The sequence below is a fragment of the Pristiophorus japonicus genome, chromosome 15, assembly GCF_044704955.1.
Source record: "Pristiophorus japonicus isolate sPriJap1 chromosome 15, sPriJap1.hap1, whole genome shotgun sequence".
NCBI lineage: Eukaryota > Metazoa > Chordata > Chondrichthyes > Pristiophoridae > Pristiophorus > Pristiophorus japonicus.
The window spans coordinates 156044846-156057773 of NC_091991.1; the positions used below are offsets into that span (position 1 = coordinate 156044846).

The 12928-nt window shown below is 46.6% G+C and overlaps 1 protein-coding gene across 1 annotated transcript in view; it reads left to right on the plus strand.

Moving 5' to 3' along the window:
* Positions 1-4727: 4727 nt before the first annotated feature.
* Positions 4728-12928, plus strand: part of rhbdf1a (rhomboid 5 homolog 1a (Drosophila)) — a 346823-nt gene continuing 338622 nt past the window's right edge. Inside the window, exon 1 of the mRNA XM_070901161.1 lies at positions 4728-4956. The gene's annotated coding sequence lies outside the window, so the exon portion shown is untranslated. The remainder of the gene's footprint in view (positions 4957-12928) is intronic.

Sequence of the window (12928 nt, forward strand, 5' to 3'; positions counted from 1 at the left end):
CCATATTGTGGTCACTCTTCCCCAAGGGGCCTCGCACACCAAGATTGCTAATTAGTCCCTTCTCATTACACATCACCCAGTCTAGGATGGCCAGCTCTCTAGTTAGTTCCTCGACATATTGGTCAAGAAAACCATCCCTAATACACTCCAGGAAATCCTCCTCCACCGCATTGCTACCAGTTTGGTTAGCCTAATCTATATGTAAATTAAAGTCGCCCATGATTACTGCTGTACCTTTATTGCACACATCCCTTATTTCTTGTTTTATGCTGTCCTCCACCTCACTACTACTATTTGGTGGCCTGTACACAACTCCCACCAGCGTTTTCTGCCCTTTGGTATTCCGTAGCTCCACCCATACCGATTCCACATCATCCAAGCCAATGTCCTTCCTTACTAGTGCATTAATTTCCTCTTTAACCAGCAACGCCAGCCCGCCTCCTTTTCCTTTCTGTCTATCCTTCCTAAATGTTGAATACCCCTGGATGTTGAGTTCCCAACCTTGGTCACCCTGGAACCATGTCTCCGTGATGCCAATTACATCATATCCGTTAACTGCTATCTGCGCAATTAATTTGTCTACCTTATTCTGAATACTCCTCGCATTGAGGCACAGAGTCTTCAGGCTTGTCTTTTTAACACACTTTGCCCCTTTAGAATTTTGCTGTAATGTGGCCCTTTTTGTTTTTTGCCTTGGGTTTCTCTGCCCTCCACTTTTACTATTCTCCTTTCTATCTTTTGCCTCTGTCTCCCTTTTATTTCCCTCTGTCTCCCTGCATAGGTTCCCATCCCCCTGCCATATTAGTGTAACTCCTCCCCAACAGCACTAGCAAACACTTCCCCCTAGGACATTGGTTCCGGTCCTGCCCAGGTGCAGACCGTCCGGTTTGTACTGGTCCCACCTCCCCCAGAACCAGTTCCAATGTCCCAGGAATTTGAATCCCTCACTTCTGCACCACTCCTCAAGCCACGTATTCATCTGAGCTATCCTGCGATTCCTACTCTGACTAGCACATGGCACTGGTAGCAATCCTGAAATTACTACTTTTGAGGTCCTACTTTTTAATTTAGCTCCTAGCTCCCTAAATTCGTCTCGTAGGACCTCATCCCGTTTTTTTACCTATATCGTTGGTACCTATATGTACCACGACAACTGGCTGTTCACTCTCCCTTTTCAGAATGTCCTGCACCTGCTCCGAGACATCCTTGACCCTTGCACCAGGGAGGCAACATACCAGCTTGGAGTCTCGGTTGCGGCTGCAGAAAGGCCTATCTATTCCCCTTACAATTGAATCCCCCTATCACTATCGCTCTCCCATTCTTTTTCCTGCCCTCCTGCGCAGCAGAGCCACCCACGGTGCCATGATCTTAGCTGCTGCTGCCTTCCCCTGATGAGTCATCCCCCGCAACAGTACCCAAAACGGTGTATCTGTTTTGCAGGAGGATGATCGCAGGGGACCCCTGCACTACCTTCCTTGCACTGCTCTTCCTTTTGGTCACCCAATCCCTATCTGGCTGTGCACCCTTTACCTGCAGTGTGACCAACTCACTAAACGTGCTATTCACGTCATTCTCAGCATCATGGATGCTCCAGAGTTCATCCACACGCAGCTCCAGTGCCCCAATGCGGTCTGTCAGGATCTGCAGGCGGATGCACTTCCCACACACATAGTCGTCAGGGACACCGGAAGCGTCCCTGAGTTCCCACATAGTACAGGAGGAGCATAACATGTGTCCGAGCTCTCCTGCCATGTCTTAACCCTTAGATTAACTTAAATTGGCAACAACAATGGTAAATGTTACTTACTGATATAGAAAAGAAAAAAGAAAAACTACTTACCAATCACCAGCCAATCACTTACCCCCTTGGCTGTGACGTCACCTTTCGATTTCTTTCTACCTCTTTTAGCCTTCTCCCTATAGCTGCACTGGTAAGCCTTGACGTCCCCGGAACGCGCTCCTCCTCCGACTAGCTCTCCGACCACGAACTCCCGCTGGCCTTTATAGACCTCGACGTCCCCGGAACTCGCTCCTCCTCCGACTAGCTCTCCGACCACGAACTCCCACTGGCCTTCATAGGCCTCGACATCCCCGGAACTCACTCCTCCTCCGACTAGCTCTCCGACCACGAACTCCCGCTGGTCTTTCTAGGCCTCGACGTCCCCGGAACTCGTTCCTCCTCCAACTAGCTCTCCGACCACGAACACCCGCTGGCCTTTATAGGCCTCGGCGTCCCCAGAACTTGCTCCTCCTCCTCCTAGCTCCTCTTCCAACTATCAAAATCAATAGAAGAAATTTTACAGTTATATTAGGAAAAAGAGGTGGTCAGGTGCAATGATGGCCCCTTACAAACTGAAAGTGGTGATATTGCCAATGACAATGGGGAAATGGCGGACATGTTGAGTAATTACTTTGTTTCAGTATTTACAAGAGAAGAAGAGGATAGCATGCCAGAAATCCCAAAGAAACTAATACTGAATCGAGGACAGGGTCTCAATTAAATTAACATAAGTAAAATAACAATAATGAAGAAAATAACGGCACTAAAGAGTGACAAATCACCAGGACCAGATGGTTTTCATCCCAGGGTTTTAAAGGAAGTAGGTGAGCATATTGCAGATGCCTTAACTATAATCTTCCAAAGTTCTCTGGATTCAGGAACCATTCCTTTAGATTGGAAAATTGCACATGACACTCTGCTTTTTAAGAATGGCGAGAGGGGGAAACCAGGGAATTATAGACCAGTTAGCCTAACATCTGTTGTTGGGAAATTGTTAGAGTCTATAATTAAGGATAGGGTGATGAACACCTTGAAAATCTTTGGCTGATCAGAGAGAGCCAGCATTGATTTGTGAAAGGTAGATCATGTCTGACAAAGTTGATTGAATTTTTTGAAGATATGACTAAAGTAGTGGATGGGGGATGTCTATGGATGTTATTCATATGGACTTCCAGAAGGCATTTGATAAAGTCCCACGTAAGAGACTGTTATCTAAGGTACAAGCCCATGGAATTGAGGGCAAATTACTGACCTGGTTAAGAAATTGGCTGAGCGGCAGGAAACAGAGAGTAGGATAATGGGTAAGGTATTCAATTTGGCAAGAGGTGACTAGTGGTATTCCGCAGGGAACTGTGTTGGTGCCTCAACTATTTACAGTATTTATTAGCGACTTAGATGATGCCATAGAAAATCGTACATCCAAATTTTATGATGATACAAAGATAGGTGACTTTGTAGGAAGTGTAGATGAAACCATAAAATTACAAAGGGATTTTGATAGAGTAAGTGAATGGGAAAAACTGTGGCAAATGGATTTCAATGTAAGCAAATGTGAGGTCATCCACTTTGGACCTAAAAAGGAGAGAACAGGATACTTTCTAAATGGTGAAAAGCTAAAAACAGTGAATGTCCGAAGAAACGTGGGTGTGAGGTACATAGATCATTAAAATGTCATGAACAGGTACAGAAAGTAACCAAACAGGCTAATGGAATGCTAGTCTTTATATCTAGAGGATTAGAGTATAAGGAGGTAGAACTTATGCTGCAGCTGTACAAAACCCTGATTAGACCATACCTGGAGTACTATGAGCAGTTCTGGGTACCACACCTTAGGAAGGATATATTGGCCTTGGAGGGAGTGCAGTGTAGGTTTACCAGAATGGTACCTGGACTTCAAGGGTTAAGTTACGAGGAGAGATTGCACAAATTAGGGTTGTATTCCTGAGAATTTAGAAGGCTAAGGGGTGATCTAATCGAAGTTTTCAGGATATTATGGGGAACATATAAGGTAGAGAGAAATTATCTCCGTTGGTTGGGGATTCTAGGACTAGGGGGGCATAGTCTAGAAATTAGAGCCAGACCTTTCAGGAGTGAAATTAGGAAACACTTCTACACACAAAGGGTGGTAGAAGTTTGGAACTCTCTTCCACAAATGGCAATTGATGCTAGATCAGTTTTTAATTTTAAATCAGAGATCGGTAGCTTTTTGTTAACCAAAGGTATTAAAGGATATGGGCCAATGGCGGGAAATGGTTAGAATACAGATCAGCCACGATCTCATTGAATGGCAGAACAAGCTCAAGGGGCTGAATGGCCTACTCCTGTTCCTATGTTTCTATGTGTGGCATCGTCACACAGCCTGCCAAAAGGAACAATGTGAAGAATGACCCACGACTGTCACCCAGCTTGAATCACCACCTTAGGAGAAGAGGGATAAGGCAGAAAATCAGAGGGAAAATTGAAGGAGGAAAAAATGCAACTGAGAAACCGAGCAGTTCTTTCAGCGACTGTAACGTTAAAAAATAGATTACGTTTTGGTTGTGGTTCTTCATCAGAAATGAGTTTATTGACCTATTTTCTGTGTATTTCCGACATTTTCTGTTTGCATTTCAGGTTTCCAACATTAGCACTTTTATCCAGAAAGGATCCCCTCCCAGCTATTACACATGCCATATGCAATTGTGTCATACCAGCAAAATTTCAGCATTAGTAGATAAAGATCTGAAAAAGAAAAAAAATAAAGGGGTATGGAGAAAGGACAGGGAGAGTGGACCTAAGTGGATCGAATAACCTTGTTCTGCAGCTGCAAAATTAAGTCACAGTGTTACTGAAGTTACTTCGGGGGGGGGGGGGGGAAGAGTAAAAAAAATAGGTGGGGTCACGGACTGCTCATTTGTATCGGCAAAGAATTAAAAATGTGTCACATCCTGATGGCCAGCCCCTTTAAGGAGCAGCAGCGCGGAAGTTGTTTGAAGTTTGGCTGGAACCTTTTTAGCAAACTCCCTGACGTCAGTCCGTCGGATCAGATGGTCTTGACCTCTTTCTTTTCCCCAGCCGCATCCGAGCAGTTTTGTTATTTTGAAAGGAGCGCCGTTCTGTGAACAGGATCCGAGGGCAGGGGCAGTCGGCGGCACCGGGCGCTCGCTGCTCAGCGATCAGTTGGGGCGGAGGGGAAGGTAAGGCTGGGAGTGCGCGGGCGAGCGCCGAGTCGCTGTGCCGGGGCGGCGCTGGATATTGCTCCCGGCCGGGCGCCCGGCAATGATTTGGTGAGGGGTGGGGGGGAAAGAGAAAAAAAAGTTCATCTCGGCAACTTCATTAGCACTAGGGGGGAGGGGAATAAAAGCGAATTCTGAGCATTATGATTTGGGATGGAAGGTTTTTCCAGCCTTTGCTTCCGAGAGGAGTCCAACATGTGATTTGCACCAACCAACATTCCTTGTTGATATTCTGGGAGAGGAGCGCTGATCCTTGCTGACTCTGGCTCGTGCCGTGGCAATTCACCCATTTCTCTTCTCTCTAATCCGTAAAGTGTTCCAATTATAAAGTTTTATAAATCTCCCATCGGCTGACTGGCTGCAAGCTGGCGAAGTGAAGGTTTTGGGCGACTGTTTGTTTTGCTTCGGGCAGCCCTGGGCTCGAGCTGCGAAGGGCGGCAATCGGCTCCTCCCGCATTCCCAGTTAAATAAGTGATCCCTCCCGCTGTCCAGCGCCCTGTCGGTGGGCTGGCCGTTGCTCCAGTTGTGTGACGGCAACAATTTCACTTCGGAAGTGGTGGTCCCGGCATCCGAAACCAATTTGCCGTGTCTTCTTAAAGGGGGCATTGCCCGGCTGAAAATGTCACTGCCAGCGTTTGCAAAGACTTGGGTTGCGGTGACATGATTTTACAAATTTGATTGCGTCTGACCTGTAAAACTTCTCCCTTTTTTTTTTGTATTAAAACTGAACTCCTGCCCTCCTACCCCCGCCCAAGTGAGCTTGGTTCTGCAGTGAAAGAAAAGACTTGCATCTATATAGCGCCTTTCACGAGCACCGGACATTCCAAAACGCTTGACAGCCAATGAAATACTTTTAAAGTGTAGCTGCTACTTTAATGTAGGCAGCCAATTTGCGCATAAGCAATCTCTCACAAACAGCAATGTGATAATGACCAGATAATCGAGGGCCGAAATTGCTGTGTTCTGCACTTCCTGGGGGTGCTAACGGGACGTAAACTGTTTTTGCCCGGGGGGAGGGGGCTACCGGCTCCCACAAAATTGCGCGGGAGTTAGTGGAGGCGCTGACACAGTAGTGTCGCGCCCCACTAGTAGCGCCCCGGGCCGCTGCACAACCGCCGATGACGTAATCGTCGTGCTTGGCGACCCCTTTCTGACCCATGGCGGAAATTGGCTAGTGCCCCACGAGGCTGCCGCGCACGGTGTTAGCTCCAGCCTCGCGGGCTGTGAACCAGGCCGACCTCCGCTCCCGGGCCGGTAGTTACGTATTTTTTTGGCTGGCTCGCCCGTCGGCCCATTCTTGGGCCGCCATCGGTGCAGCTGACACTCCGTTTGGGTGCTGAGTTGCAGCATCGGCACCATGCAGCCCTGGTGGCCCAGGGGTGGCCATCTAAGAGCCTGCAGAGTTGGCAGCGGCCCTCCCCTTTAACGGAAGGGACGGGGCATTGAAACGCATTAGCCCTACACGGAGCAGCCACGTAGCGCTCTGCAATGTGCCCGAGTAGTGCCCCCGAACCTGCCCCAACAGTAAGTGGGGCACGGAACAATGCGCTCCTGTGAGGGGCGTAATCGCAATTTCGTGGTCGGGGCGGGACCTGTGCACCGGGTGCAGGAAGTCCTGCCCGACTTGGTTACTGCCCCCAAAAGGGGCGCTGGGGAATCTCCCCGCCCCCCCCCTCTTTTTTTTTTGTTATGTTGATTGAGGATAAATGTTGCCCAGGACACGGGGGATAACTCCCCTGCTCTTCTTCAAAATAGTGCCATGTGATCTTTTACGCCCACCTGAGAGAGTGGGTGGACTTCTTCTGAATTGTTGAAGCACGTTATTTTTGACATGTGAAGTTCGCTTGCCTCGATATTCTCTAATATGATGACAGTCCTTGTTTCTTGATTCAAGCAGAGTGCTAAACCTTGTTTGCTAAATGCAATCTATAGAAGGTATACATTGGGGATGAGTGGTTTACAGAATGCATATGTGGACTGACGCCAGCCAAATAACTAAAGTGCTTCAGGCACAAATGAGTTGTATCAATGACCTGAGTGATGTATTGAATGTAAACCATCAATGCCTGAAGTGTCTTCTATTTATACAATGTGTATAGAATATCACAACGATTTCCCTCCAGTGCATTGCTTCTTTTTTTTTAATTTGTTGTGTTTTTTTTTTTGCTTGTGCTTACTGCTCTGGCCGAAGAGTGATTCATCGTTTTGTAACTTCACGCATATTTCCTCCACATCAGTTTGAGCTAGAGGACACAATCGCACAACAGAGCAAGTTAGAGAAAAAAAATCTGATTGTGTTGTGGTGATAGTACTGTTGGTGCCACCATTGTAAAGTTTACGTGGTCAATTTTTGGAAAAATAACCTGTGGAGGGGTTAAATTTATTGCAAAACCAACATATAATCTACAAATAAAAACAGAAAATGCTGGAAACACTCAGCAGGTCAGGCAGCATCTGTGGAGAGAGAAACAAAAGTTAACATTTTAGGTCAGTGACCTTTTATCCCAATATAATCTACAGTTTGGAATTGAATTAACCTTTCCTTTTGGGAAAACAATGATTCCATTTCCATCCCCAATAAAACCGCTATTGTTGTGTAAGTTGCGTCAATGAGGCTGCATCACTTGCCCTGGTTTTATTGATGAAGCCCAACTTGTGTGCTTGCAATGCTGATCTACCCAAAGCATTCCACCAATCCTTCCACACATGGCATGATTGTCATCATTCTCAACAATGCAATGCAAATATTAAAAATCAGTTTTTTGTACTCCCGTCAATTCACATTTCACTACCACAAAACTATTGATGGGGAAAATAATCAGTGTGTTAACGTCATCATTTAAACAATGAAAAGCAGTAAGAAAGCAAAATTAAAACACAGCTACTAGTGTATTTCGAACACAAGAAAATACAAGCACAAGAGCGACAGGAGAGCTACATTTCATCTCGGACAGGAAGATACATACCAGTGTGCGGATTAGCAGTCACATTGTTTTCAAGGGAGGAATAAAGTACCAAAAGCAAACGCCGTCATAACTAAACCACTGAACTGAAAACATAGTTTAGCTAGCCACATTTCTTTAATTACTAGAAAACATAAAATGTTAGAAGTGTAAAATATCCTTGAAAGATTTAAAATGAGGTTGTATTTATAGAAGCGTTACACTGTATACAGCCTTTGGTAAGACTACAGAAGAATTTTGCTACACTGCCCTACAGTTAATATCCATTGTCTGCTTTTAGCCCCATAGCTCCCCCAAAAAGTTGCCAAATTTTAAGAGGACTAACCATGCGCTTGGGAAATCTTGTCGGGGTGCACTTAGCAGGTTTGAATATGGCTAAGGGAGTGGAGGAACTTGGGAGTTTCTTCAAGGGGGTGATCCTGAATGCAGTGAACCAATGTGTACCCTTGCAAAGGAAAGATACCAAGCCTGGCTGAAGGGGCCTGCCAAGCAACTTGGAAAATGGCACAGGATTAAGATGGATTCAATACCAAAAGACATACGATGAGTGTAAAAACAAAACGGCATCAGAAAGGGAAAGGAAAAAAATCGAATTGAGTAAGAAGTGAAGGATAATAAGTTTTCTGTTCTTGAGAGGAAAAAGAAAAATGAGGGGTAGAGTGGGGCCATTAGAAGTGGAATCAGGTGAGAGCATTTTAACTGATATAGAAGTGCTAAATAAGATTTTTTTTCTTCCGTTTTTAACCAGGGATAAGATTGGTAATTTATTTGATCTGCAAAGGGAAGTACATGGGGCCCAAGTTTCCACATGATTTCCGCCTGATTTTTAGGAGCAACTGGTGGAGAGCGGACTATCTCAGAAATCGCAGTTCTCCACATTTTTTTTTCTGCAGTTCTAGTCAGGTAGAACAGTTCTACTTTGGAACAGAATTTTTTCTTCAAAAGGGGGCGTGTCCGGCCACTGACGCCTGATTTCAAAGTTTCCACAGTGAAAACGTACTCCAAACTAAAGTAGAATGGAGCCAGTGAAGATTTTTGCAGAACTGAAAAAACCTGTTCTACACATTAAAAAAATCAGGCGCAGGTTACAAATTAGGCGTCCAGAACGAGGTGGGGGGGGGGAGGGGAGGGGAGGGGAGGGGAAGGGAACTCATTAAATTCTACAATAAATCCTTATTTATACTTCTACAAATATTATACAAATAACTCCAACCTGAATAAACATTTATAAGCAAAGAAAAGATTAAATAAACCATCTTCCTACCTGTGTGAAAGTGCTTCAGGCACGGAGAATTCTGCAGTCAGCCTGAGGCACCCGTTCTTCCCGCGGGGGGTGGGGGGGAGGCGCCCGTTCTTTTCCGCGGGGGGGGGAGGCGCCCGTTCTTTCCCGCGGGGGGGAGGGGAGAGGAGGCGCCCGTTCTTTCCCGCGGGGGGGAGGGGAGAGGAGGCGCCCGTTCTTCCCGCGGTGGGGGGTGAGGCGCCCGTTCTTTCCCGCGGTGGGGGGTGAGGCGCCCGTTCTTTCCCGCGGGGGGGGGGGGAGAGGAGGCGCCCGTTCTTCCCGCGGTGGGGGGTGAGGCGCCAGTTCTGCCCGCGGGGGGGAGGGGAGAGGAGGCGCCCGTTCTTCCCGCGGTGGGGGGTGAGGCGCCCGTTCTTTCCCGCGGTGGGGGGTGAGGCGCCCGTTCTTTCCCGCGGGGGGGGGGGGGGAGAGGAGGCGCCCGTTCTTCCCGCGGTGGGGGGTGAGGCGCCAGTTCTGCCCGCGGGGGGGAGGGGAGAGGAGGCGCCCGTTCTTTCCCGCGGGGGAGGGGGGGGGGGAAGGGGAGAGGAAGCGCCCGTTCTTTCCCGCGGGGGGGGGGGGGTGAGGCGCCCGTTCTGCCCGCGGGGTGTGGGGGAGGGGAGAGGAGGCGCCCGTTCTTTCCCGCGGGGGGGGGAGAGGCGCCCGTTCTTCCCGCGGGGAGAGGAGGCGCCCGTTCTTCACGCGGGGAGGGGGGTAAAAGGAGACAATGAGAAGGCTGCAAGTGCTAATGTGCTTTTATTAAAAAAATATTCAAAAATTAAACAGCTACAAAGAACTACAAAAATGGCCGAGTGCCAATGTTTTTTCACACTGAGCATGCGCGAACGCTCCAACGCGCACGTGCAGCGTTGCCGGCAGGAAAAAAACTAATTTAAATAGTACCTGCCCCCTCCCACTTACAAAATCGGCGCGAGTGTAGGCTCCGCCCCCCCGGGCGCCGCACCAGGCAGACAAGGAGCTGCAGAACGCTCCAGAATCGCGATTTTTTTTTTTTTTTAGGCGCGAAAATCGGGCGCCCAGCTCGGTGGGGCACCCGTTTTTTATCGTGTGGAAACTTGGGCCCATAGAATGTACAGCACAGAAACAGGTCATTTGGCCCAAATAGGCCATGTCCGTGTTTATGCTCCACACAAGCCTCTCCCACCCTACTTTATCTAAATCTACGGGTACATAACATAGTGGTTATGTTACTGGGCTAGTAATCCAGAGGCCTGGACTAATAATCCAGAGAGATGAGTTCAAATGGCAGCTGGGAGAATTTAAATTCAGTTAATTTAATAAATTTGGAATTAAAAAGCGAGTATTAGTAATGATGAGCATGAAACTACCGGATTGTTGGAAAAACCCAACTGGTTCACTAGTGCCCTCTAGAGAAGGAAATCTGCTGTCCTTACCCGGTCTGCCTATATGTGACTCCAGACTCACAGCAATGTGATTGACACTTAACTGCCCTTTAAAATAGCAAGCCACTCAGTTGTACCAAACTGCTATGACAAAGTCAGCACTGTGGGAATACCCTCACCACAAGGACTGCAGCGGTTCAAGAAGGCAGCTCACCACCACCTTCTGAAGGGCAGTTAAACATGAACAATAAATGCTGGCCTTGCCAGTGACGCCCACATCCTGTGAATGAATAAATTAAAAATAAACTAACTTTCTGTTCCTTTCTCCCTTGTACTTATCTAGCTTCTCCTTAAATGCATCTATGCTACTCACCTCAACTACTCCTTGTGGTAGCGAGTTCCACTGGGTAAGAAGTTTCTCCTGAATTCCCTATTCGATTTATTAATGACTTATATTTATGGCCCCTAGTTTTGGTCGCCTCCATATGTGAAAACACATTTTCTCTGTCTACCTTATCAAACCCTTTCATAATCTTAAATACCGTTATCAGGTCACAAAGTGGAGGGTGTTGCAGAGGTAAGTTGTGACAGTATTGCTACCAGCATGGTTGATTAAACAGCTGTCCAAACTTAAGGTAAATACATTTCAGGGTCTGAATAAGATGCACTCCAGGATTCTTGAGGAAGTAAGGGATGAGATTGCAGGAACTCTGATACAAATTGTCCAGAAATTACTGAACACTTGGAGAGGTGCCTGGGAACTAGAGAAATGTAGATGCTATTCCTATTTATTTTTAAGAAGGTAGAAAAAGTAGCCCAGGAAACTACAGACAATAAGTTTGATGTCCATTGTGGGTAAAGTTATAGAAGCCCTTCTTAAAGATAAGATCGTAGAACATCTCGATAGAAATAAAATGATAAAATATCGTCAATATGAGTTCATAAAGTCTTGCCAATCTAAATTACTGGTTTTCTTTGAGAGTGTGACAAATGAGCTTAATCAGGATAAGGCAGTGGATGTGGTGCACTTGGATTTCAAGGCTATTGATACAGTTCCTTTGGAAAGGCTGGTACTGAAAATAAAGAAAGTCGAAATCAGTGGAAATATTTTACAATGGATACGCATTTGGTTGACCAATAGAACCCAGGGATGGTGGTACAGGGATTATCATCAGCCTGGTAGAATGTTAGCAGTGGGGCTCACAGGGGTCTGTTTTGGAACCTCTTTTGTTTAATGGCCCAGAATTTGCGGACGGCGGTGAAGCACGGGCGTTCGCTGCAGGCCCCGAAGTACGCTCCGCTCAAGGATCTCCTGATCCCTGCGTCGAGAACTTCGGGTTTTCAGATCTTCGATTTAAGTTAACGGAAGTTAATGGGGATTCCCTTGTGCAAACTGCTGTGACATCAACAGGCAATCAAAACGCAGAATTCTCACAGACCGTGAACAAGGAAGCTCTTAAACATCTAACTTTTTCAAAATGTTAGACAGTAAAACAAAGATTGGGGCTCTCACATGAGGAAAAGGCAAACCTGAACAAAAATAAAATTAGATTTCCAGGCCCTTAACATTTGATTTGCAGTAATAATGCTGTCAAAACCCCAGTTCGACCGAATCCCTTTGGGCCGACCTTTCAATGGGGAGTTTAACAGCACACTTACTGCGGAAGAACCAAGGTTTTCATCAGTTTCCTGATTTGGGTGATTTATATATTTTGCTGGCTCTGACGGGGGCACACAATGCAGCCTGTTTCGGAATAGTCAATGACGAGCTGCAACTTCAGGATTTAAGTATGTGCCTGCGCATGTGCCAAATCTCAAAGTTGTGGTCAGTTTCAAATTTCAGGCCAACATCTTCATCTGGAGCTCGGAATCACAAGCTATATTTGCACACATTAGAAAGCTAATGAAGGTGTGGTAGACTGCAAACCTGAACTGGATATGCTCCAGAAGGATAGGATCGCAAGTCAGGCAGCATCTGAGGAGAGAGAAACTTATTAACGTTTCAGGTCAATGACCTATCGTCCGTTCTGAAATGATCAACCTGAAACATTAACTCTGTTTCTCTCTCCACAGTTGCTGCCAGACCTGCTGAGTATTTCCAGCATTTTCTGTTTTTATTTCAGATTTCCAGCATCCAAAGTGTTATGCTTTCTTTTATAGGAGGATATGATCGCAGTTTTTAGGATTCTAAATGGACTGCATAATGTAGCCCATGACAAGAGGACATGGCCTGTGCATGGAGGGGAGGGGAGGGGGGGGGTGGGGGTTTGGTGATTAAATTCAAAACAGTTCTGCAGAAACATTACTTCAGTGAGTGAGTGGTTAATCTATGT